The following is a 23,955-nucleotide window of genomic DNA, read 5'->3' as shown; positions in this document are numbered from 1 at the left end:
TTCTTTTTATTTATCAATTATGTTTGGGTATAAAAATATAAAAGTACTTTTTTGTTTATTTATTACATGAGAAACATCTGTTTTTTAAGAGAAAAAGATCTTTTACAAAAAGATGTAAATTACAGCTTTTCAAAAAAGATATTTTTTTATTTTTCTAGTGCTTTTACTTTTACTACTAGAAATTTGCCAAACACACTAAAAAATAAAAAAAAGATATTTTTTCATAGAAAAAAGATCTTTTTTATCAAAATAATGGCGCCCAAACAAGCACAAAAACGTGATGATAGAACAACCGGCACACTCGTAGATGTGACCCTTTCAAAAGTATGCCGATAGCTCAAAAAGTGTGGCGAGAAGCTGTCGCTACGATTTTTTCCACTTTTCGGCATGCTTTAAAAGTATGACAATAGGCTATTTTTCTTATAGTGACTTGATTGCCCCGCGAGGATGGAGGTATCCATAGGTATTATTTTTAATTTTTTTTCAAAATTAACACAAAACACATCATACAATCCTTAAAAATTTTAACAAAAATTAACACAAAATAACACAATTCAAAGGATGTTGTTTGAACTACAGGCAGAATTGACAGCCGAGAAATTAAAAAAGAAGACAATGGAGGATGAAGTAGTAGTAGAGAAGATAAAGAGGTAGAAAATAGAGAGTGTTCTAACTTATCTAATTCAAAAGCAAGGTGGGGAGCTGCCACCAGATATTGCTGTACGGATGAATTTTTTAGAGGGACATCGCGGAATATATATATATTAGGATTTGATGTTATTTTTGTTTAAGGTGTACATTTTTTTAAGTTGACTATGCAGCTATCTTTACAAGAAAATAAAGCATTTGTAACAAAAATTTTGTATCAATTTTCAAATTGTTACAAAAAAATTTGTGACAAAAATAAGAATATTTTGTAACAACATGACAATTTGCTATAAGACATTTTAATATTTTATAACAACTTGATTTCTTTTATTACAAATTGTGTTGGTTTTTGTAACGAAATGGTATTTTGTTGCAAAAATTAATAATATTTTATAACAAAAAATTAAGTTATTGCAAAGTTTAAAATAATAAAAAAAATTAATTTGTCACAAAATTCAATATTAAAAGATTTTTTGTAACTTAAAAAGATTTTGTCACAAAATTTAAAAATTTTTTGTAACTAAAAACGATTTTGTTTCGAGATGTTAAAACTTTTAGTGTTGAAAAAAATTATTTATATAATATTTTTCATGGTATTTTTTTTCAAAACTTTAGTTTTCTAAAAATTGGTTTTGATAATTAAGTATTTTTTATAAATTATTAAAAATTAAATAATTAATTTTAAAAATTGTAAAAATTATTTTTTAATCTTTTAAAAAATAATATATCCAATCCTTATTAATAATCAATTTTTTCAAAAATTAATATATCTAATATCCATTAGGAATCAACTCTGAATTCTCATTAGAAAGTAATTTCTCAAATAAAAAAATATTTAATAGTAAAATATTGAAAAGTTAAAAATTAAAAAATACTATAGCCTGCCTTATTTTATGCATTATAAATCTCCGACCTATTGAAATTTTAATTATAAAAAATTAATTTTATAAATATAAGGATTATTATTTTCTAAAATCAATTACAAAAAAAATTAAAATTTTATTTATGTCAAATTGAATTTAATTAATAACGGTTCATAAATAATTCTTTTAATAATAAAGTATTGTTTCTAATTTAAAATTTAAAATTTAAATAAATGGAGGATAGAATTAAATTTAAATTTAAGTGTCTTAATTTTTACTAAAATTTTAAAATTATTCTTATTTTATTTGAACAAAATTTTATATTTTAAAAATTTTTTTACTAAGACAATTAAATAAAATTTTGATAATTTAAATTTAAATTAATTAAAATCCATCTATAATTTTTAAAATAATTAAACATTTTGAATATTTAAATTTTTATACTAATTTTATCTATTTTTTTAACTCTAATCTTAATCCTAATTCTTAAATTTCTTAACACAAATTCTTGTGAGAGTCCTAACTCCTACTTAACTCAGACACACTGAGAAGTGAGAAAAAGAAAAAGAAAAGAGAGCAAGAGGGATAGATGATAGAGAAGAGGGGAAGTGAGGTAAAGAAGAAAAAGGGGGAACTGGTGTGGAATTTACAATCCACAACTTATCGGCAAGTGCACCGGGTCGTATCAAGTAATACCTCAGGTGAGTAAGGGTCGATCCCATGAGGATTGATAGACCAAGCAACAATGATTGAGTGATTCGCTTAGTCAGACAAGCAAAAAATAGTGTTTTGGGTTCAAAAAGCATTAAACAGTGATTTAGAAATTAAGAATGCAAGCAGTAAATTTAGTGTGAAAAGTATATGAGAAAACAGTTAAGGTTTTAACGATATTTGTTTTTTCAGCTTAATAGTTCTTACCAAATACTTTAATCATGCAAGATTTAATTCATCGCAAACTTTAATTGACTAAACCATAATTCCTTAGTGATCTAGTCTCCTCTAACCTAATCAATCGCCAATTCCTTGGTCACTTAAATTAGATTAAAAGGTTAAGTTTAATTCTAGTTTATTAGCAACAAAAACCCTAATTACCCAAATATAAGAGGATTATATGTCACATATCCCGTTAAGTCCAAGTAGTTAGTAATTTAGGAGGAATTTACTTTCAAGCTGTTATTCAGGTGAGTTAACTTTTCCAAGAATCAACAAGAATTCATGTAAAACAAGAGTTATCTTCCAATACACTAAAATTCATAAGATGAAGAACGAAAGTAATCCTTGAATTTAAATCAAAATAATAATTAAAATAGAGTGACAATAGTATTAATCCATAGAATAAACAAAGCTCCTAACCTTAACAATGGAGGTTTAGATGCTCATGACTCAGAGAAAAACTAGGGTTCCAAAAGGGTGTAAAGTGTAGAATGAGGTAGAGGAGAAGAGAAGAAGTCCAAAGGGCTAAATCTTTTCCCTTTTATATCTAACCTAATTGATTTGAAAATAAAATAAAATAATAACTACTAAAGCCCAAAAGATTGTGTTTGGGAATAAAAATAAACCAAAGAAAATAAAATAAAATTAATTATTATTAAAATCTTTAGCCATAGAGCCTTTCTTTGGAATCTACACACGCGGTGCTGGTGCTAAACGCCAGGCTCGGCGTTTAGCGCCGATGAGGCAGAAGGGTTCGTAGGCATTGTGGTCTTCCTAGCACTAAACACCGAGCTGGCGTTTAGCGCCGCTAGTGTATGATTGTTGCATGAATTACGAAGCTCCTGGAGCTAAATGCCAGGTCGGAGTGTTTAGCACCAACCAGTTAGAGGCCTTGCATGAAGCAGGAGACGCGTGGTGCCAAACGGCAGGCTCAGCGTTTGGCGCCAGCTTGGCAGCTTCAATTTTTTTCCTTTTTCTTCTCCACGAACTCTACCAAATTTGCCCGAATTATTTCTGGAATAAATAAAACCACAATATGCCTCAAAGTAGCATCCAAATAAGGTTCAAATACTATAATCTCAATAAAAGTCAATAATTTCATATCTAAAATAATAAGAAAATATAAAAAAGATGCTCATGCATCGAGAATCCTAGCAGTTGCTCACCCCTAACATCCCCTCCACCGCGTATCCGCCTGGCATCTGTCTCATCGTTTTGCCCCTTGTCATTCACGTATCCCTCGCTGTCTCTTTGATGCTTGGATTATTGTATGGTTTAGAATTTCACAAATGAAATCTCGTTGCAAGTATAGTTCTAAACCGACAAAGAATCCTCACATGCAAAAATATTGGTTGTCACAAGTACAAATCCCAAATAAAAATTAACCGAAGTATTTAAACTTCGGGTCGTCTCACAAGAAATTGTAATAAAGTAGTCAATTATTGGCTATGAAGATGCCAGGGGGTTTGATTGATAAAATGGGCAATAAAATAAATGACAAGAAAAGTAAATCAAGTAACTCAAGAAAGCAATTGATAAAGAGAGACATTCATGGCAAGGGTTGAAAATATAGGCTTTCTATCCTAGTCACTAATAACAATAATTAACAAGAATTTATCTTATTACATCATCCCTGACGATGGAAGAAGGTAACATATTATCTTCACACTCGAAGAAAGTATAACAAGACTAGCTAATATCAATCCAAACGTCCTAATCAACTCATTAATTAAATTAGCAAGAGATTAGAGTCAATGAAAATCAAACTAGCTAACAACTCAAGATCACCTAATTTCTCTTTCTAAGCCAAGAATGCTCAAAATCTACTCTAACATCCACCCAAGCATTTTGTCAAACACTTGGAAGGTATAAAAGAAAATCATGGTAAATGTGCAAGAATAATAAAATCTAACAACTACCAATTGCAAGGGAAGTAAATTCACAACTCAATTCAACAATAAAAGAACATCAAACATAAATTGTATTAAAGAGATCCAAATCCAACATGAGCATTCATGAACATAAAAGAGACATGAAAGTAAAATTAACAAAAGAACCAAGAAGAATTTAAGTATTAGAACAAGAAATTGTAGAGGAAACAAGATGAAATCATGTAATCAAATCTAGATCTAAGAGAAATTAACCTAATCCTAACCTAATTCTAGAGAGAAAAGGGAGCTTCTCTCTCTAGAAAAATAATTAACTAAAGGCTCATCATGACTAACTAAGTGCTCCCCCCTTTGCTCAAGCTTGAATTCTGCATGAAATACCCTCGGAAACGAGTTGGATTTGGGCCTGGGCAGCTCAGAAATCGCCCTAGCTTTTTCACTTTAAGTGAGTCACGTGCCGAGCGTCATGCGTATGCGTGGGTGACGCATGTGTGTCACTGGCCAAATCTCCTACTCATGCGTACGCGTGGGTGACGCATGCGCATGGATTGCAAATCTTCAATGCACGCGTACGCGTGCATGATGCGTGCGCGTGGCCCTCAATTCTCCAAATGCTCATTTCTTCATGAATTCTCCACTTTGCATGCTTTTCTCTTCACTTCTTCCATCCAATACTTCCTTATGAACCTGAAATCACTCAACAAACACATCAAGGCATCGAATGAATTAAGGTGAATTAAAATTATCAATTTAAGGGACTAAAAAGCATGTTTTTACACTTAAGCACAAATTAAGGGAGAATTGCAAAACCATGCTATTTCATTGAATAAATGTGAGAAAATGTGATAAAATCCCCTAAATTAAGTACAAGATAAACCACAAAATTGGAGTTTATCAAAATTCCCCATACTTAAACCAAGCATGTCCTCATGCTAAAATCAAGAAAGAAGCAAAGGGTATCAACATTTATTCAATGCAAACTACCTACATGTAATCTACCTATATGCAACTATCTAAATGAATGCAATTACTTGGTCAAAATAAATCAATTCCCAAGAAAGCATATAGGCACAAGGGCTAAAGCAATAGCAATCAAAGCAAACCCACAATTGAATTGAGTTATTAAAATAGTTCACAAACTTGCAAGAAAAGATGATCATGGGTGGAAGCATGTAATTGAGCAATCGAACCCTCACCGGATGTGTATCCGCTCTCGTCACTCAAGTATATGGGGTTGATTCACTCAATTCTCCCCTAATCATTCTTTCTAAGATTTGTTTTTCATCTTACAATTAACAATTATTTCATGCATGCATACAAATATCATGAGGACTTTCCCATAGGTTGTAATGGGGCTAGGGTCACGGTAAGGGCGTATATATGGTCAAGTGGACTAGAATTTGAATCTTTGATAAGCTTAAACTTCCCACCTAACCTATATAGCAACCTATACAATCTCAAAGCTAACCTAACTACCCATTCTTCACTTTTTCACATACTCATGCATTCTCTTTTGATCACCACACATATGCATTGATTATTATTGAACTTCACTTTGGAGCATTTTGTCCCCTTTTTATTACTTTTCTTTTTCTTTTCTATATATTTTTTTCTTTATATATATATAAAAGGACTAGTCACAGCCTGCGGAGTTTAGACCGGCTAGTCAAACTGAATACAACAGAGTTTTGAAGTTTTAAAACAGCAACAACCTATCTCTCAAAGTTTTCAGAAATAAAGCCTCTAAGGCAACAAAGTTATAAAAGTACAAAGGATAAGAGAGTAACTACATCGAACATATCAAACTACAAAAAGTGATAAAGATCCTCCACTCCGTTACCATCTCGCAACTCACCAACTCCGAGGTGGGTTATGACTTGCATATGAAAAACAACAACATATGGTATGAGAACCGGAGGTTCTTTGTATGGTAACAGTGCCTAATATGTAAGATATAAGGTTCTAGGATGCCAAAGGCAATCCTAGAACTTCACATCGATACACTTGTTCAAGCTTAACAAAATAAATAATTTAAACCATAAACAATAAATAGGGTTATCTAAACTTAAGAGATTTCTAACTAATACCAAACCACACCACTGTATCCCACAGCCTTTGCCAACCTACCCTCCACACGATCCCATCATCATCGCCTACCTGACCCCCTCAACGCCAGTAAAACATATTTAATGCAAACAAGTAAAGCACAAATAGTATTCATGTATAACAGGTAAATCAATTAGCATGTAGACATATTATTCAAATAGGCATAACTCAATTAATCAAAGCAAACAAGCAAATAGAAGATGCTTATGATGATGAATATCTATCCTATTTTGGCTCGTGATATCACTTGTTGGTTCAAGATGCCAACCTGACACATCTCCGGGGATATAGGCCCTGCACACTCATGTAGTAGAGAATCTGCTACGTTAAGGATATAGGCCCTGCACACTCATGCGGCAGAAAAGGTTATCAATCACAACTTCATCCCAGGGATATAGTGCCCTACACACTCTTGCAGCAGAGAAATCTACTACGCTAGGGATATAGGCCCTGCACACTCATGCAGCAGAGAATCTGCCACGCCAGGGATATAGGCGCTACACACTCTTTCAATAACCAACAAGTCCCTCATTCATTTCCGAGTTCCACACTCATCGTAACAACCATCAGTTCTTAATTTCGCAAACTTATCAACATCTCCAAGACTCAAACTCATTATCCATCCTCAAGATTCTCCAATATGACATAATCATTCCAAATTTCAAAGTCTCGTCAAAGAAATACCTCACCACACCATATTCACTAATCTCATCCACAAACCTTCCAAAGCCTAAGTCACCGTCTTCTGAAACTCGTATATAATTCCATTAATCTCAAACATAAACACATCTATACTAACCTTAGGGCTTAATTACTAGCCACAAGCCTTAATGAGAAGTTGAAGAAGTTTGGAAAGCTAGAGAACCCTTAAAAGTGAAGAAAAACACATTTTCCGCAAAATAGGGGTTTGTGCATATGCACACTCCTGCCATGCGTACGCACACGGTCAAAAATGGGTGGTCACGTATGTGACACCCTACTCGCGTACGCGAGTGTTCCAACCCGAATGGAATGCTCGTGTCGCGTGTTAAAATTCGTGTATGCATAGCCAAAATTCACATGGCGTACGCAACCCAATGCCCGCGTACGCGAGACTCCTAGGCAGTGGATAATGTCCGCGTCGCGTGCATAGGTTCGCATACGCATGTTGCATCAAACTCAGAAAATGAATGCTGTAGAATTTCAGTTTTAAACACCAAACTTTAAACGCTCATAACTTCCTCTACAAAACTCCATTTTCCTCAAACTTTATATCATTTTAAAGCTCTTGAAATCACCTTTAGTTTAAAACAAAACCAATCAATTTTGAAAACCGAGGCTCAAGTTATGATCTGCCAAAGTTCACCAAAAATAGATTTTTACCAAATTTCACAAGGTTCTCTATTTTTCTAAAACTCAAAACCAAACCAAAATATTTACAACCATAATTCATTACCAAAACACTACCATAAATTTACCATTATTTCTTAATCATAATCATATTCCTAAACATTTTCACACCTAATCACTCGATTCATTCTCAATCCCCATCCAAAAATTCCTTAATATGTTACCAAACTTCATAGTCCTCATCATTCAACAACACCACCGCTACACACTACAAATTCTCATCAACATCACTAATCATGATCACTCATCATATCCATCAACATTCAACACCAAACATCAACAACCACCATCATAATTCATCAAAATCATCATAATGCATATATCATACATTATAACACTCCATATCATCCTCTTAGTCATCAAACATAAATTCACATATAATTAATCATACACCAACATCATTCAATCCTATCTTAGGGTCAACTAGCCTAAATGTCCATAAACATTACATATTACATAAAGAAAACCGAAACCATACCTTGGCCGATTCCCACGCAACTCAAAATACCAAGCTCAAACTCAATGCTCCAAAACTATCAAGCTTACTCCAACAAACACCAAACCTCAATCTAACATTATACAACATACCAACATCAAACCTAGGGTTCACAAAATAACTAAACATAAGGATTTAGTGAAACCTTACCTTACCCAATGGTGCGCAGAAATTGTGACTACACTTTGATTATGTAAAATTCATCGCTCTTTCTTTCCCTGGTAATGGCGCCAAAAACATAATGCCAATACCATGGTTCACAACTTCGCACAACTAACCAGCAAGTGCACTGGGTCGTCCAAGTAATACCTTACGTGAGTAAGGGTCGAATCCCACGGAGATTGTTGGTATGAAGCAAGCTATGGTCACCTTGCAAATCTCAGTCAGGTAGGGTTAAATGTGATTGGATTAGATAATTAAAAGATAAATAATAAAGGATAGAAATACTTATGTAATTCATTGGTGAGAATTTCAGATAAGCGAATAGAGATGCTTTCGTTCCTCTGAACCTCTACTTTCCTACTATCTTCATCCAATCAGTCTTACTCCTTTCCATGGCTGGCTTTATGTGATACATCACCATTGTCAATGGCTACTTTCGGTCTTCTCTCGGGAAAATGATCCAAATGCCCTGTCACGGCACGGCTAATCGTCTGGAGGCATCACCCTTGTCAATGGTTTCATCTTATCCTCTCAGTGAAAATGGTCAACGCACCCTGTCACGGCACGGCTATTCATCTGTCGATTCTCGATCATGCTGGAATAGGATTTACTATCCTTTTGCGTCTGTCACTACGCCCAGCAATCGCGAGTTTGAAGCTCGTCACAGTCATTCAATCATTGAATCCTACTCGAAATACCACAGACAAGGTTTAGACTTTTCGGATTCTCTTGAATGCCGCCATCATTCTAGCTTACACCACGAAGATTCTGATTAAGAGATCTAAGAGATACTCATTCAATCTAAGGTAGAACGGAAGTGGTTGTTAGGCACGCGTTCATAAGGAATGATGATGATTGTCACGTTCATCACATTCAGGTTGAAGTGCGAATGAATATCTTAGAAGCGAAATAAGATGAATTGAATAGAAAACAGTAGTACTTTGCATTAATCTTTGAGGAACAGCAGAGCTCCACACCTTAATCTATGGAGTGTAGAAACTCTACCGTTGAAAATACATAAGTGAAAGGTTCAGGCATGGCCGAATGGCCAGCCCCCAAAATGAGATCATAGGATCAAAATATAATCCAGGATATATCATACAATAGTAAAAGGTCCTATTTATAATAAACTAGTCACTAGGGTTTACAGAAATAAGTAATTGATGCATAAATCCACTTCCGGGGCCCACTTGGTGTGTGCTTGGGCTGAGCTTGAGTGTTGCACGTGTAGAGGTCCTTCTTGGAGTTGAACGCCAGCATTTGTGCCAATTTGGGCGTTCAACTCTGGTTTTAGATCCTTTTCTGGCGCTGGACGCCAGAATTGGGCAGAGAACTGGCGTTGAACGCCAGTTTGCGTCATCTAAACTTGGCCAAAGTATGGACTACTATATATTTCTGGAAAGCCCTGGATGTCGACTTTCCAACGCAATTGAAAGCGCGCCATTTCGAGTTCTGTAGCTCCAGAAAATCCAATTTGAGTGCAGGGAGGTCAGAATCCAACAGCATCAGCAGTCCTTCTTCAACCTCTGAATCTGATTTTTGCTCAAGTCCCTCAATTTCAGTCAGAAAATACCTGAAATCATAGAAAAACACACAAACTCATAGTAAAGTCCAGAAATGTGAATTTAACATAAAAACTAATGAAAACATCCCTAAAAGTAACTAGATCCTACTAAAAACATACTGAAAACAATGCCAAAAAGCGTATAAATTATCCGCTCATCACAACACCAAACTTAAATTGTTGCTTGTCCCCAAGCAACTGAAAATCAAATAGGATAAAAAGAAGAGAATATACTATAAATTCCAAACTATCAATGAAACATAGCTCCCATCAAATGAGCGGGACTTATAGCTTTTTGCCTCTTGAATAGTTTTGGCATCTCACTTTATCCATTGAGGTTCAGAATGATTGGCATCTATAGGAACTCAGAGTTCAGATAGTGTTATTGATTCTCCTAGTTCAGTATGATGATTCTTGAACACAGCTATTTTATGAGTCTTGGCCGTGGCCCTAAGCACTTTGTTTTCCAGTATTACCACCGGATACATAAATGCCATAGACACATAATTGGGTGAACCTTTTCAGATTGTGACTCAGCTTTGCTAAAGTCCCTAATTAGAGGTGTCCAGGGTTCTTAAGCACACTCTTTTTTTTTTTTTTTGCTTTGGACCTTGACTTTAACCGCTCAGTCTCAAGTTTTCACTTGACACCTACACGCCACAAGCACATGGTTAGGGACAGCTTGGTTTAGCCGCTTAGGCCAGGATTGTATTCCTTTAGGCCCTCCTATCCACTGATGCTCAAAGCCTTGGGATGCTTTTTATTTGCCCTTGCCTTTTGGTTTTAAGGGTTATTGGCTTTTTGCTCTTGCCTCTTGGTTTTAAGAGCTTTTGGCTTTTTCTGCTTGCTTTTTCTTTTTCTTTCTATTTTTTTTCGCCTATTTTTTTTTCTGCAAGCTTTGTTCTTTGCTGCTTTTTCTTGCTTCAAGAATCATTTTTATGATTTTTCAGATTATCAAATAACATGTCTCCTAGTCATCATTCTTTCAAGAGCCAACATATTTAACATTCTTAAACAACAACTTCAAAAGATATATGCACTGTTCAAGCATACATTCAGAAAACAAGAAGCATTGTCACCACATCAATATAATTAAACTAAGTTCAAGGATAAATTCGAAACTCATGTACTTCTTGTTCTTTTGAATTAAAACATTTTTCATTTAAGAGAGGTGATAGATTCATAGGACATTCATAACTTTAAGGCATAGTTACTAACTACTAATGATCATGTAATGAAGACACAAACATGGATAAGCACTTAACATAGAAAACGAAAAATAGAAGAAATAAGAACAAGGAATGAATCCACCTTAGTGATGGTGGCGTTTCCTTCTTGAGGAACCAATGATGTCCTTGAGCTCTTCTATGTCTCTTCCTTGTCTTTGTTGCTCATCCCTCATTGCTTTTTGATCTTCTCTTATTTCATGGAGCATGATGGAGTGCTCTTGATGTTCCACCCTTAATTGTCCCATGTTGGCACTTAATTCTCCTAGGGAGGTGTTGATTTGCTCCCAATAGTTTTGTGGAGGAAAATGCATTTGAGGCATCTCCGGGATCTCATGGTGATGAGCTTCCTGTGCCTCTTGAGCTCCATGAATGGGCTCTCTTGCTTGCTCCATCTTTTTCTTAGTGATGGGCTTCTCTTCCTTAATAGGAATGTCTCCTTCTATGAAAGCTCCAGCTGAGTAACATAGATGGCAGATAAGATGAGGAAAAGCTAGCCTTGCCATGGGGGATGACTTTTCGGCTATTTTGTAGAGTTCATTAGAGATGACTTCATGAACTTCTATTTCCTCTCCAATCATGATGCTATGAATCATGATGGCCCGATCCACAATAACTTCAGATCGGTTGCTAGTGGGAATGATTGAGCATTGAATGAACTCCAACCATCCTCTAGCCACAGGCTTGAGGTCCAATCTTCTTAGTTGAACCGGCTTGCCTTTGGAGTCAATCTTCCATTGAGCTCCTTCCACACATATGTCCATAAAGACTTGGTCCATAAAGACTTGGTCCAACCTTTGATTAAAGTTGACCCTTCTAGTGTAGGGGCGTTCATCACCTTGCATCATGGGCAAGTTAAACGCCAACCTCACATTCTCCGGACTAAAATCTAAGTATTTCCCCCGAACCATTATAACGTAGTTCTTTTGATCCAGGTTCTTACTTTGATCATGGTTCTTGGTGATCCATGCATTGGTATAGAACTCTTGAACCATTAGGATGCCGACTTGTTGGATGGGATTTGTTAGAACTTCCCAACCTCTTCTTTGAATTTCATGTCGGATCTCCGGATACTCATTTCTTTTGAGTTTGAAAGGGACCTCGGGGATCACCTTCTTCTTGGCCACAACATCATAGAAGTAGTCTTGATGGGCTTTCGAGATGAACCTTTCCATCTCCCATGACTCGGAGGTGGAAGCTTTTGTCTTCCCTTTCCCCTTTCTAGAGGATTCTCCGGTCTTAGGTGCCATCAATGGTAATGGAAAAACAAAAAGCTTATGCTTTTACCACACCAAACTTAGAATATTGCTCGCCCTCGAGCAATAAAAGAAAGAATAGAGGAAGAAGAAGAAGAAAATATGGAGAAGAGGGGTGAAGTGTGTTTCGGCCAAGTAGAGAGGAAAGGGTTGTGTTGTGTGAAAATGAGGAAGAATGGAGGGCTATATATAGGGGAGGGAGGGGGGTTAAGGTTCGGCTATTTAGGGTGGGTTTGGGTGGGAAATTGGTTTTGAATTTTGAAGGTAGGTGGAGTTTATGAGGTAGGTTTATGGGGAAGAGTGGATGGATGTGAGTGGTGAAGAGGTGATGGGGAAGAGAGATTGAGGTGATTGGTGAAGGGTTTTGGGGAAGAGTGTTTATGGGATTGTGTGAAATAGGGGTGAAAAGAAGTGAGTAGAGGTAGGTGGGGATCCTGTGGGGTCCACAGATCCTGAGGTGTTCAAGGATTTACACCCTTGCACCAAATTAGGCATGTAAAATGCCCTTGCACACAACTCTGGGCGTTCAGCGCCAGGTTGGTGCCCATTTTGGGCGTTCAACGCCCATTTGCTGCCATTTCTGGCGTTGAACGCCAGAACCATGCTTGTTCTGGGCGTTCAGCGCCAGGATGCTGCCCATTTTGGGCGTTCAGCACCAGAACCATGCTCTGTTCTGGCGTTGAACGCCAGACAGATGCTCCTCCAGGGTGTGATTTTTCTTCTGCTGTTTTTTATTCTGTTTTTGATTTTTTTTTTTTTGTTTATTTTGTGACTCCACATGATCATGAACCTAGGAAAACATGAAAAACAAAAATATAGTTAGATAAATAAACATTGGGTTGCCTCCCAACAAGCGCTTCTTTAATGTCAATAGCTTGACAGTGGGCTCACATGGAGCCTCACAGATGTGCAGAGCATTGTTGAGACTCTCCAACACCAAACTTAGAGTTTGGATATGGGAGTTCAACACCAAACTTAGAGTTTGGTTGTGGCCTCCCAACACCAAACTTAGAGTCTGACTGTGGGGGCTTTGGTTGACTCTGCTTTGAGAGAAGCTTTTTCTGCTTTCTCTCCATGGATGCAGAGAGAGATCCTTGAGTTGTAAACACAAGGTTGTCCTTATTTAATTGAAGGATCAATTCTCCTCTGTCAACATCAATCACAGCTCTTGCTGTGGCTAGGAAAGGTCTTCCTAGGATGATGGATTCATCCTCTTCCTTTCCAGTATCTAGGACTATGAAATCAGCAGGGATGTAAAGGCCCCCAACCTTTACTAACACGTTGGTGCACGAAATTGTGATCTCCAGGCTCGAACAAATCCTGGTAATGGCTTCAAAGCTTGGTGCTCTGATCTTAATTCATAATCGTCACAACTTCGATACAACTAACCAGCAAGTGCACTGGGTCGTCCAAGTAATACCTTACGTGAGTAAGGGTCGAATCCCACGGAGATTGTTGGTATGAAGCAAGCTATGGTCACCTTGCAAATCTCAGTCAGGCGGATTTAAACATGATACTTTATTAGATTAAAATAAACAATAAAAGGAATAGAGATACTTATGTAGATTCATTGGCAAGAATTTCAGATAAGCGAATGGAGATGCTTTTCGTTCCTCTGGACCTCTGCTTTCCTGCTATCTTCATCCAATCAGTCTTACTCCTTTCCATGGCTGGCTTTATGTGATACATCACCACTGTCAATGGCTACTTTCGGTCATCTCTCGGGAAAATGATCCAATGCCCTGTCACGGCACGGCTAATCGTCTGGAGGCATCACCTTTGTCAATGGCTTCATCTTATCCTTTCAGTGAATAATATGCTCACGCACCCTGTCACGGCACGGCTATTCATCTGTCGGTTCTCGATCATGCTGGAATAGGATTTACTATCCTTTTGCGTCTGTCACTAACGCCCTGCAATCGCGAGTTAGGAGCTCGTCACAGTCATTCAATCATTGAATCCTACTCGGAATACCACAGACAAGGTTTAGACTTTCCGGATTCTCTTGAATGCCGCCATCATTCTAGCTTACGCCACGAAGATTCTGGTTAGGAGATCTAAGAGATACTCATTCTAGCTTAATTCATGTAGAACAGAAGTGTTTGTCAGGCACGCGTTCATAAGGGAGAAGGATGATGAGCGTCACACATAATCATCACCTTCATCACGTTCTTGGGTGCGAATGGATATCTTAGAAGCGAAATAAGAAGAATTGAATAGAAAACAGTAGTACTTTGCATTAATCTTTGAGGAACAGCAGAGCTCCACACCTTAATCTATGGAGTGTAGAAACTCTACCGTTGAAAATACATAAGTGAAGGTCCAGGCATGGCCGAGATGGCCAGCCCCCTAAACGAGATCAATAGTCTCCTAAGATGAACAATGGAATAAAACTGAGACCAAAGATGCCTAATACAATAGTAAAAGGTCCTATTTATAATAAACTAGCTACTAGGGTTTACATGAGTAAGTAATTGATGTATAAATCCACTTCCGGGGCCCACTTGGTGTGTGTTTGGGCTGAGCTTAAGTGTAGCACGTGCAGAGGCCATTTGTGGAGTTGAACGCCAGTTTCTGTGCCAGTTTGGGCGTTCAACTCTGGTTTTGGATCCTTTTCTGGCGCTGAACGCCAGATTTGGGCAGAAGGCTGGCGTTGAACGCCCGTTTACGTCGTCAATTCTTGGCCAAAGTATGGACTATTATATATTTCTAGAAAGCCCTGGATGTCTACTTTCCAAAGCAATTGGAAGCGCGCCATTTCGAGTTCTGTAGCTCCAGAAAATCCACTTTGAGTGCAGGGAGGTCAGAATCCAACAGCATCAGCAGTCCTTTTTCAACCTCTGAATCTGATTTCTGCTCAAGTCCCTCAATTTCAGCCAGAAAATACCTGAAATCACAGAAAAACACACAAATTCATAGTAAAGTCCAGAAATGTGAATTTAACATAAAAACTTATGAAAACATCCCTAAAAGTAACTAGATCCTACTAAAAACATACTAAAAACAATGCCAAAAAGCGTATAAATTATCCGCTCATCACAACACCAAACTTAAATTGTTGCTTGTCCCCAAGCAACTGAAAATCAAATAGGATAAAAAGAAGAGAATATACTATAAATTCCAAACTATCAATGAAACATAGCTCCAATCATATGAGCGGGACTTATAGCTTTTTGCCTCTTGAATAGTTTTGGCATCTCACTTTATCCATTGAGGTTCAGAATGATTGGCATCTATAGGAACTTCAGATTTCGAATAGTGTTATTGACTCTCCTAGTTCAGTATGATGATTCTTGAACACAGCTTCTTTATGAGTCTTGGCCGTGGCCCTAAGCACTTGTTTTCCAGTATTACCACCGGATACATAAATGCCACAGACACATAATTGGGTGAACCTTTTCAGATTGTGACTCAGCTTTGCTAGAGTCCCCAATTAGAGGTGTCCAGGGTTCTTAAGCACACTCTTTGTTTTTGCTTTGGACCTTGACTTTAACCGTTCAGTCTCAAGTTTTCACTTGACACCTACACGCCACAAGCACATGGTTAGGGACAGCTTGGTTTAGCCGCTTAGACCAGGATTTTATTCCTTTAGGCCCTCCTATCCACTGATGCTCAAAGCCTTGGGATCCTTTTTATTTGCCCTTTCCTTTTGGTTTTAAGGGTTATTGGCTTTTTCTGCTTGCTTTTTCTTTTTCTTTTTTTTTCGCCTATTTTTTTTTCTTTTTTTCTTCTCTTTTTTTTTTTTTCTGCAAGCTTTGTTCTTTGCTGCTTTTTCTTGCTTCAAGAATCATTTTTATGATTTTTCAGATTATCAAATAACATGTCTCCTAGTCATCATTCTTTCAAGAGCCAACATATTTAACATTCTTAAACAACAACTTCAAAAGACATATGCACTGTTCAAGCATACATTCAGAAAACAAGAAGCATTGTCACCACATCAATATAATTAAACTAAGTTCAAGGATAAATTCGAAACTCATGTACTTCTTGTTCTTTTGAATTAAAACAGTTTTTATTTAAGAGAGGTGATGGATTCATAGGACATTTATATCTTTAAGACAAAGTTACTAACTACTAATGATCATGTAATGAAGACACAAACATAGATAAGCACATATCATAGAAAACGAAAAACAGAAGGAAGAAGAACAAGGAATGAATCCACCTTAGTGATGGTGGCGTTTCCTTCTTGAGGAACCAATGATGTCCTTGAGCTCTTCTATGTCTCTTCCTTGTCTTTGTTGCTCCTCCCTCATTGCTTTTTGATCTTCTCTTATTTCATGCAGCATGATGGAGTGCTCTTGATGTTCCACCCTTAGTTGTCCCATATTGGAACTCAATTCTTCTAGGGAGGTGTTGATGTGCTCCCAATAGTTTTGTGGAGGAAAGTGCATTTGAGGCATTTCCAGAATCTCATGGTGATGAGCTTCTTGTGCCTCTTGAGCTCCATGACTGGGCTCTCTTGCTTGCTCCATCTTTTTCTTAGTGATGGGCTTGTCCTCTTTAATGAGGATATCTCCCTCTATGTCAATTCTAGCTGAATTGCATAGGTGGTAAATGAGGTGAGAAAAGGCTAACCTTGCCATGGTGGAGGACTTGTCAGCCACCTTGTAGAGTTCTTGAGGTATAATCTCATGAACTTCCACCTCTTCTCCAATCATGATGCTATGGATCATGATGGCCCGGTCTATAGTAACTTCAGACCGGTTGCTAGTGGGAATGATTGAGCATTGAATAAACTCCAACCATCCTCTAGCTATAGGCTTGAGGTCCAATCTTCTTAGTTGAACCGGCTTGCTTTTGGAGTCAATCTTCCATTGAGCTCCTTCTACACATATGTCCATAAGGACTTGGTCCAACCTTTGATCAAAGTTGACTCTCCTTGTGTAGGGGCGTGCGTTCTCTTCCATGTATGGCAGGTTGAACGCCAACCTCACATTCTCCGGACTAAAATCTAAGTATTTCCCCCGAACCATTGTAACATAGTTCTTTGGATCCGGGTTCTTACTTTGATCATGGTTCTTGGTGATCCATGCATTGGCATAGAACTCTTGAACCATTAGGATGCCGACTTATTGGATGGGTTTTGTTAAAACTTCCCAACCTCTTCTTTGAATTTCATGTCGGATCTCCGGATACTCATTTCTTTTGAGTTTAAAATGGACCTCAGGGATCACCTTCTTCTTGGCCACAACATCATAGAAGTGGTCTTGATGGGCTTTGGAGATGAATCTTTCCATCTCCCATGACTCGGATGTGGAAGCTTTTGTCTTCCCTTTCCCTCTTCTAGAGGATTCTCCGGTCTTAGATGCCATCAATGGTAATGGAAAAACAAAAAGCTTATGCTTTTACAACACCAAACTTAGAATATTGCTCGCCCTCGAGCAATAAACAAAAGAATAGAAGTAGAAGAAGAAGAAATAGAGGAGAGGGAGAGGGTGATGTGGTTCGGCCAAGAAGGGTATAGAGGGGTTGTGTTGTGTGAATTGGATGAAGAATGGAGGGCTTTATATAGGGAAGGGAGGGGGGTTAAGGTTCGGCCATATGGGTGGGTTTGGGTGGGAAATTGGTTTTGAATTTTGAAGGTAGGTGGAGTTTATGAGGTAGGTTTATGGGAAAGAGTGGATAGATGTGAGTGGTGAAGAGGTGATGGGGAAGAGAGATTGAGGTGATTGGTGAAGGGTTTTTGGGGAAGAGTGTTTATGGGGTTGTGTGAAAGAGAGTGGTGAGAAGAAGTGAGTGGAGGTAGGTGGGGATCCTGTGGGGTCCACAGATCCTGAGTGGATCCTGTGGGGTCCACAGATCCTGAGGTGTTCAAGGAATTACATCCCTGCACCCATTAGGCATGTAAAAATGCCTTTGTACCCAACTCTGGGCGTTCAGCGCCAGGTTGGTGGCCATTTTGGGCGTTCAACGCCCATCTGTGTGCCATCTCTGGCGTTGAACGCCAGAACCATGTCTGTTCTGGCGTTCAGTGCCCAGAAGCTGCCCATTTTGGGCGTTCAGCGCCAGAACCATGCTCTGTTCTGGCGCTGAACGCCAGACAGATGCTCCTCCAGGGTGTGATTTTTCTTCTGCTGTTTTTGATTCCGTTTTCAATTTTTATGTTTATTTTGTGATTCCACATGATCATGAACCTAAGAAAACATGAAAAACAATAAAAAATAAGAATTAGATACACATTGGGTTGCCTCCCAACAAGCGCTTCTTTAATGTCAATAGCTTGACAGTGGGCTCTCATGGAGCCTCACAGATGTGCAGAGCTTTGTTGAGACTCTTCAACACCAAACTTAGAGTTTGGATATGGGAGTTCAACACCAAACTTAGAGTTTGGTTGTGGCCTCCCAACACCAAACTTAGAGTTTGACTGTGGGGGCTCTGGTTGACTCTGCTTGGAGAGAAGCTTTTCCTGCTTCCTCTCCATGGTTGCAGAGGGAGATCCTTGAGTTTTGAATACAAGGGAGTTCTCATTCCATTGAAGGACTATTTCACCTCTGTCAACATCAATCACAGCTCTTGCTGTGGCCAGGAAAGGTCTTCCTAGGATGATGGATTCATCCTCTTCCTTTCCAGTATCCAGGACTATGAAATCAGTAGGAATGTAAAGGCCCTCAACCTTTACTAATACATCTTCTACTTGTCCATAAGCCTGTCTTCTTGAGCTGTCTGCCATCTCTAGTGAGATTTTAGCAGCTTGCACCCCATAAATTCCCAGTTTCTCTATTACAGAGAGGGGCATGAGGTTTATTCCTGAACCAAGGTCACACAGAGCCTTAAAGATCATGGTGCCTATGGTACAGGGTATTATGAACTTTCCTGGATCCTGTCTCTTCTGAGGCACTGTCAGTTGATCCAGATCACTTAGTTCATTGATGAACAAGGGAGGTTCAACTTCCCAAGCATCAATGCCAAACAATTTGGCATTCAACTTCATGATTGCACCAAGAAACTTGGCAGTTTGCTCTTCAGTGACATCCTCATTCTCTTCAGAAGAGGAATACTCATCAGAGCTCATGAAGGGCATAAGGAGGTTCAATGGAAGCTCTATGGTCTCTAGATGAGCCTCAGAGTCCTTTGATTCCCCAGAGGGAAGCTCCTTATTGATCACTGGACGTCCCAGGAGGTCTTCCTCCTTGGGATTCACGTCCTCTCCTCTCCTCACAGGTTCGGCCATGGCGCTTATGTCAATGGCCTTGCACTCTCCTTTTGGGTTCTCTTCTGTATTGCTTGGGAGAGTACTAGGAGGGATTTCAGTGATCCTTTTACTCAGCTGGCCCACTTGTGCTTCCAGATTTCTAATGGAAGACCTTGTTTCATTCATGAAACTTACAGTGGCCTTAGATAGATCAGAGACTAGATTTGCTAAATTAGAAGCATTTTGTTCAGAGTTCTCTGTCTGTTGCTGAGTTGATGATGGAAAGGGCTTGCTATTGCTAAACCTGTTTCTTCCACCATTATTAAAGCCTTGTTGAGGCTTTTGATCCTTCCATGAGAAATTTGGATGATTTCTCCATGTTGAGTTATAGGTGTTTCCATAAGGTTCACCTAAGTAATTTACCTCTGCTATTGCAGGGTTCTCAGGATCATAGGCTTCTTCTTCAGAAGATGCCTCTTGAGTACTGTTGGATGCAGCTTGCATTCCATGCAGACTCTGAGAGATCATATTGACTTGCTGAGTCAATATTTTTTTCTGAGCCAATATGGCATTCAGAGTATCAACTTCAAGAACTCCCTTCTTCATAGGCGTCCCATTACTCACAGGATTCCTTTCAGAAGTGTACATGAACTGGTTATTAGCAACCATGTCAATGAGTTCTTGAGCTTCTGCAGGCGTTTTCTTTAGGTGAATGGATCCACCTGCAGAGGTGTCCAGTGACATCTTTGATAGCTCAGATAAACCATCATAGAATATATCCAGGATGGTCCATTCTGAAAGCATGTCTGAAGGACACTTTTTGGTCAACTGTTTGTATCTTTCCCAAGCTTCATAGAGGGATTCACCTTCTTTCTGTCTGAAGGTTTGAACATCAGCTCTAAACTTGCTCAGCTTTTGAGGAGGAAAGTACTTGGCTAAGAAAGCCGTGACCAGCTTCTCCCAAGAGTTCAGGCTGTCTTTAGGTTGAGAATCCAACCATAATCTAGCTCTGTCTCTTACAGCAAAAGGGAAAAGCATGAGCCTGTAGACTTCAGGATCTACTCCATTAGTCTTAACAGTATCACATATCTGCAAGAATTCAGTTAAGAACTGAAAAGGATCTTCAGATGGAAGTCCATGAAACTTGCAGTTCTGCTGCATCAGAGAAACTAATTGAGGTTTCAGCTCAAAGTTGTTTGCTCCAATGGCAGGAATGGAGATGCTTCTTCCATGTAAATTGGAATTAGGTGCAGTAAAGTCACCAAGCATCCTCCTTGCATTATTATTATTTTCGGCTGCCATCTCCTCTGCCTGTTCGAAAATTTCTGAAAGGTTATCTCTGGATTGTTGTATTTTAGCTTCTCTTAATTTTCTCTTCAGAGTCCTTTCAGGTTCTGGATCTGCTTCCACAAGAATGTTCTTATCCGTGCTCCTGCTCATATGACAAGGAAGAATGGCCAGAAAAATGATAATAATAATAGAGATCCTTTATACCACAGTATAGGGATCCCTTTGTGAGTGGAAGAGAAGGGGGAGACAAAGAATGTGATGTAAAGGAAGAAATGCAACTGTACGAATGGAAGAGATGTGAGATGAGATGTTAGGATATGAATGAATAAATAGAATAGAATGAGAGAGAAGGAGGGAATTTTTGAAAATTATTTTTGAAAAGGAGTTAGTGATTTTTGAAAATGGTTTTTTGAAAAATTGTTAGTAATTTTCGAAAATTAAGTTTTAAAAATTAAAATAATTAATAAATTTAAAAAGAAATTTTGAAAAAGGGGAGAGATATTTTCGAAAATGAGAGAGAGAGAGTTAGTTAGGTGGTTTTGAAAAAGTTAAGAAACAAACAAAAAGTTTGTTAGTTAGTTGAAACAAATTTTGAAAATCAATTTTTGAAAAGATAAGAAGTTAGGAAGTTAGAAAAGATATTTTGAAAAGATATTTTTGAAAAAGATAAGATAAGAAGATATTTTTGAAAAGATATGATTGAAATTAGTTTTGAAAAAGATTTGATTTTTAAAATCTCAATTAATGACTTGATTCATAAGAAATCACAAGATATGATTCTAGAACTTAAAGTTTGAATCTTTCTTGACAAGCAAGTAACAAACTTCAAATTTTTGAATCAAAACATTAATTGACTATGTTATTTTCGAAAATTTAATGGAAAAATAAGAAAAAGATTTTTGAAAAATATTTTTGGAATTTTCGAAAATAACTAAGAATTTTGAAAAAGATTTGATTTTTGAAAAAGATTTTGAAAAAGATAAGATTTTCAAATTGAAAATTTGATTTGACTCATTGGCAACAACTTGATTTTTATTTGAAAAAGTCAATCCAAATTTTCAAATTTGATGAGAGAAAAAGGGAAAGATATTTTTTTGATTTTTGAAATTTTTATGAAAAACATGAAAAATATGCAATGCATGAAATTTTTAGATCAAAACAATGAATGCATGCAAGAATGCTATGAATGTCAAGATGAACACCAAGAACACTTTGAATATCATGATGAACATCAAGAACATATTTTTGAAAAAATTTTAATGCAAAGAAAACATGCAAGACACCAAACTTAGAATTCTTTAATGCTTAGGCACTAAGAATTCAAGAATGCATATGATAAACATGAAAAGACACAACAAAAAATTATCAAGATCAAACAAGAAGACTTACCAAGAACAACTTGAAGATCATGAAGAACACTATGAATGCATGATATTTTCGAAAAAATGCAAGATGCATATGCAAGTGACACCAAACTTATAATGTGACTCAAGACTCAAACAAGAAACAGAAAAATATTTTTGATTTTTATGATTTTCTAATTTTTTGGATTTTTTTTTTTTGGAAACATTTTTATTATTTTCGAAAACAGATGAGAAAATTTTAGAAATATTTTTGAAAAATTTTTGAAAATAAAATAAAAAGAAAAGTACCTAATCTGAGCAACAAGATGAACCGTCAGTTGTCCATACTCAAACAATCCTCGGCAACGGCGCCAAAAACTTGGTGCACGAAATTGTGATCTCCAGGCTCGAACAAATCCTGGTAATGGCTTCAAAGCTTGGTGCTCTGATCTTAATTCAAAATCGTCACAACTTCGATACAACTAACCAGCAAGTGCACTGGGTCGTCCAAGTAATACCTTACGTGAGTAAGGGTCGAATCCCACGGAGATTGTTGGTATGAAGCAAGCTATGGTCACCTTGCAAATCTCAGTCAGGCGGATTTAAACATGATACTTTATTAGATTAAAATAAACAATAAAAGGAATAGAGATACTTATGTAGATTCATTGGCAAGAATTTCAGATAAGCGAATGGAGATGCTTTTCGTTCCTCTGGACCTCTGCTTTCCTGCTATCTTCATCCAATCAGTCTTACTCCTTTCCATGGCTGGCTTTATGTGATACATCACCACTGTCAATGGCTACTTTCGGTCATCTCTCGGGAAAATGATCCAATGCCCTGTCACGGCACGGCTAATCGTCTGGAGGCATCACCTTTGTCAATGGCTTCATCTTATCCTTTCAGTGAATAATATGCTCACGCACCCTGTCACGGCACGGCTATTCATCTGTCGGTTCTCGATCATGCTGGAATAGGATTTACTATCCTTTTGCGTCTGTCACTAACGCCCTGCAATCGCGAGTTAGGAGCTCGTCACAGTCATTCAATCATTGAATCCTACTCGGAATACCACAGACAAGGTTTAGACTTTCCGGATTCTCTTGAATGGCGCCATCATTCTAGCTTACGCCACGAAGATTCTGGTTAGGAGATCTAAGAGATACTCATTCTAGCTTAATTCATGTAGAACAGAAGTGTTTGTCAGGCACGCGTTCATAAGGGAGAAGGATGATGAGCGTCACACATAATCATCACCTTCATCACGTTCTTGGGTGCGAATGGATATCTTAGAAGCGAAATAAGAAGAATTGAATAGAAAACAGTAGTACTTTGCATTAATCTTTGAGGAACAGCAGAGCTCCACACCTTAATCTATGGAGTGTAGAAACTCTACCGTTGAAAATACATAAGTGAAGGTCCAGGCATGGCCGAGATGGCCAGCCCCCTAAACGAGATCAATAGTCTCCTAAGATGAACAATGGAATAAAACTGAGACCAAAGATGCCTAATACAATAGTAAAAGGTCCTATTTATAATAAACTAGCTACTAGGGTTTACATGAGTAAGTAATTGATGCATAAATCCACTTCCGGGGCCCACTTGGTGTGTGTTTGGGCTGAGCTTAAGTGTAGCACGTGCAGAGGCCATTT

This window comes from Arachis ipaensis, chromosome B8, assembly GCF_059453495.1.
Source record: "Arachis ipaensis isolate K30076 ecotype BB chromosome B8, ASM5945349v1, whole genome shotgun sequence".
In the NCBI taxonomy this organism is placed as follows: domain Eukaryota; kingdom Viridiplantae; phylum Streptophyta; class Magnoliopsida; order Fabales; family Fabaceae; genus Arachis; species Arachis ipaensis.
Note: the sequence above shows the minus strand (reverse complement) of the source record.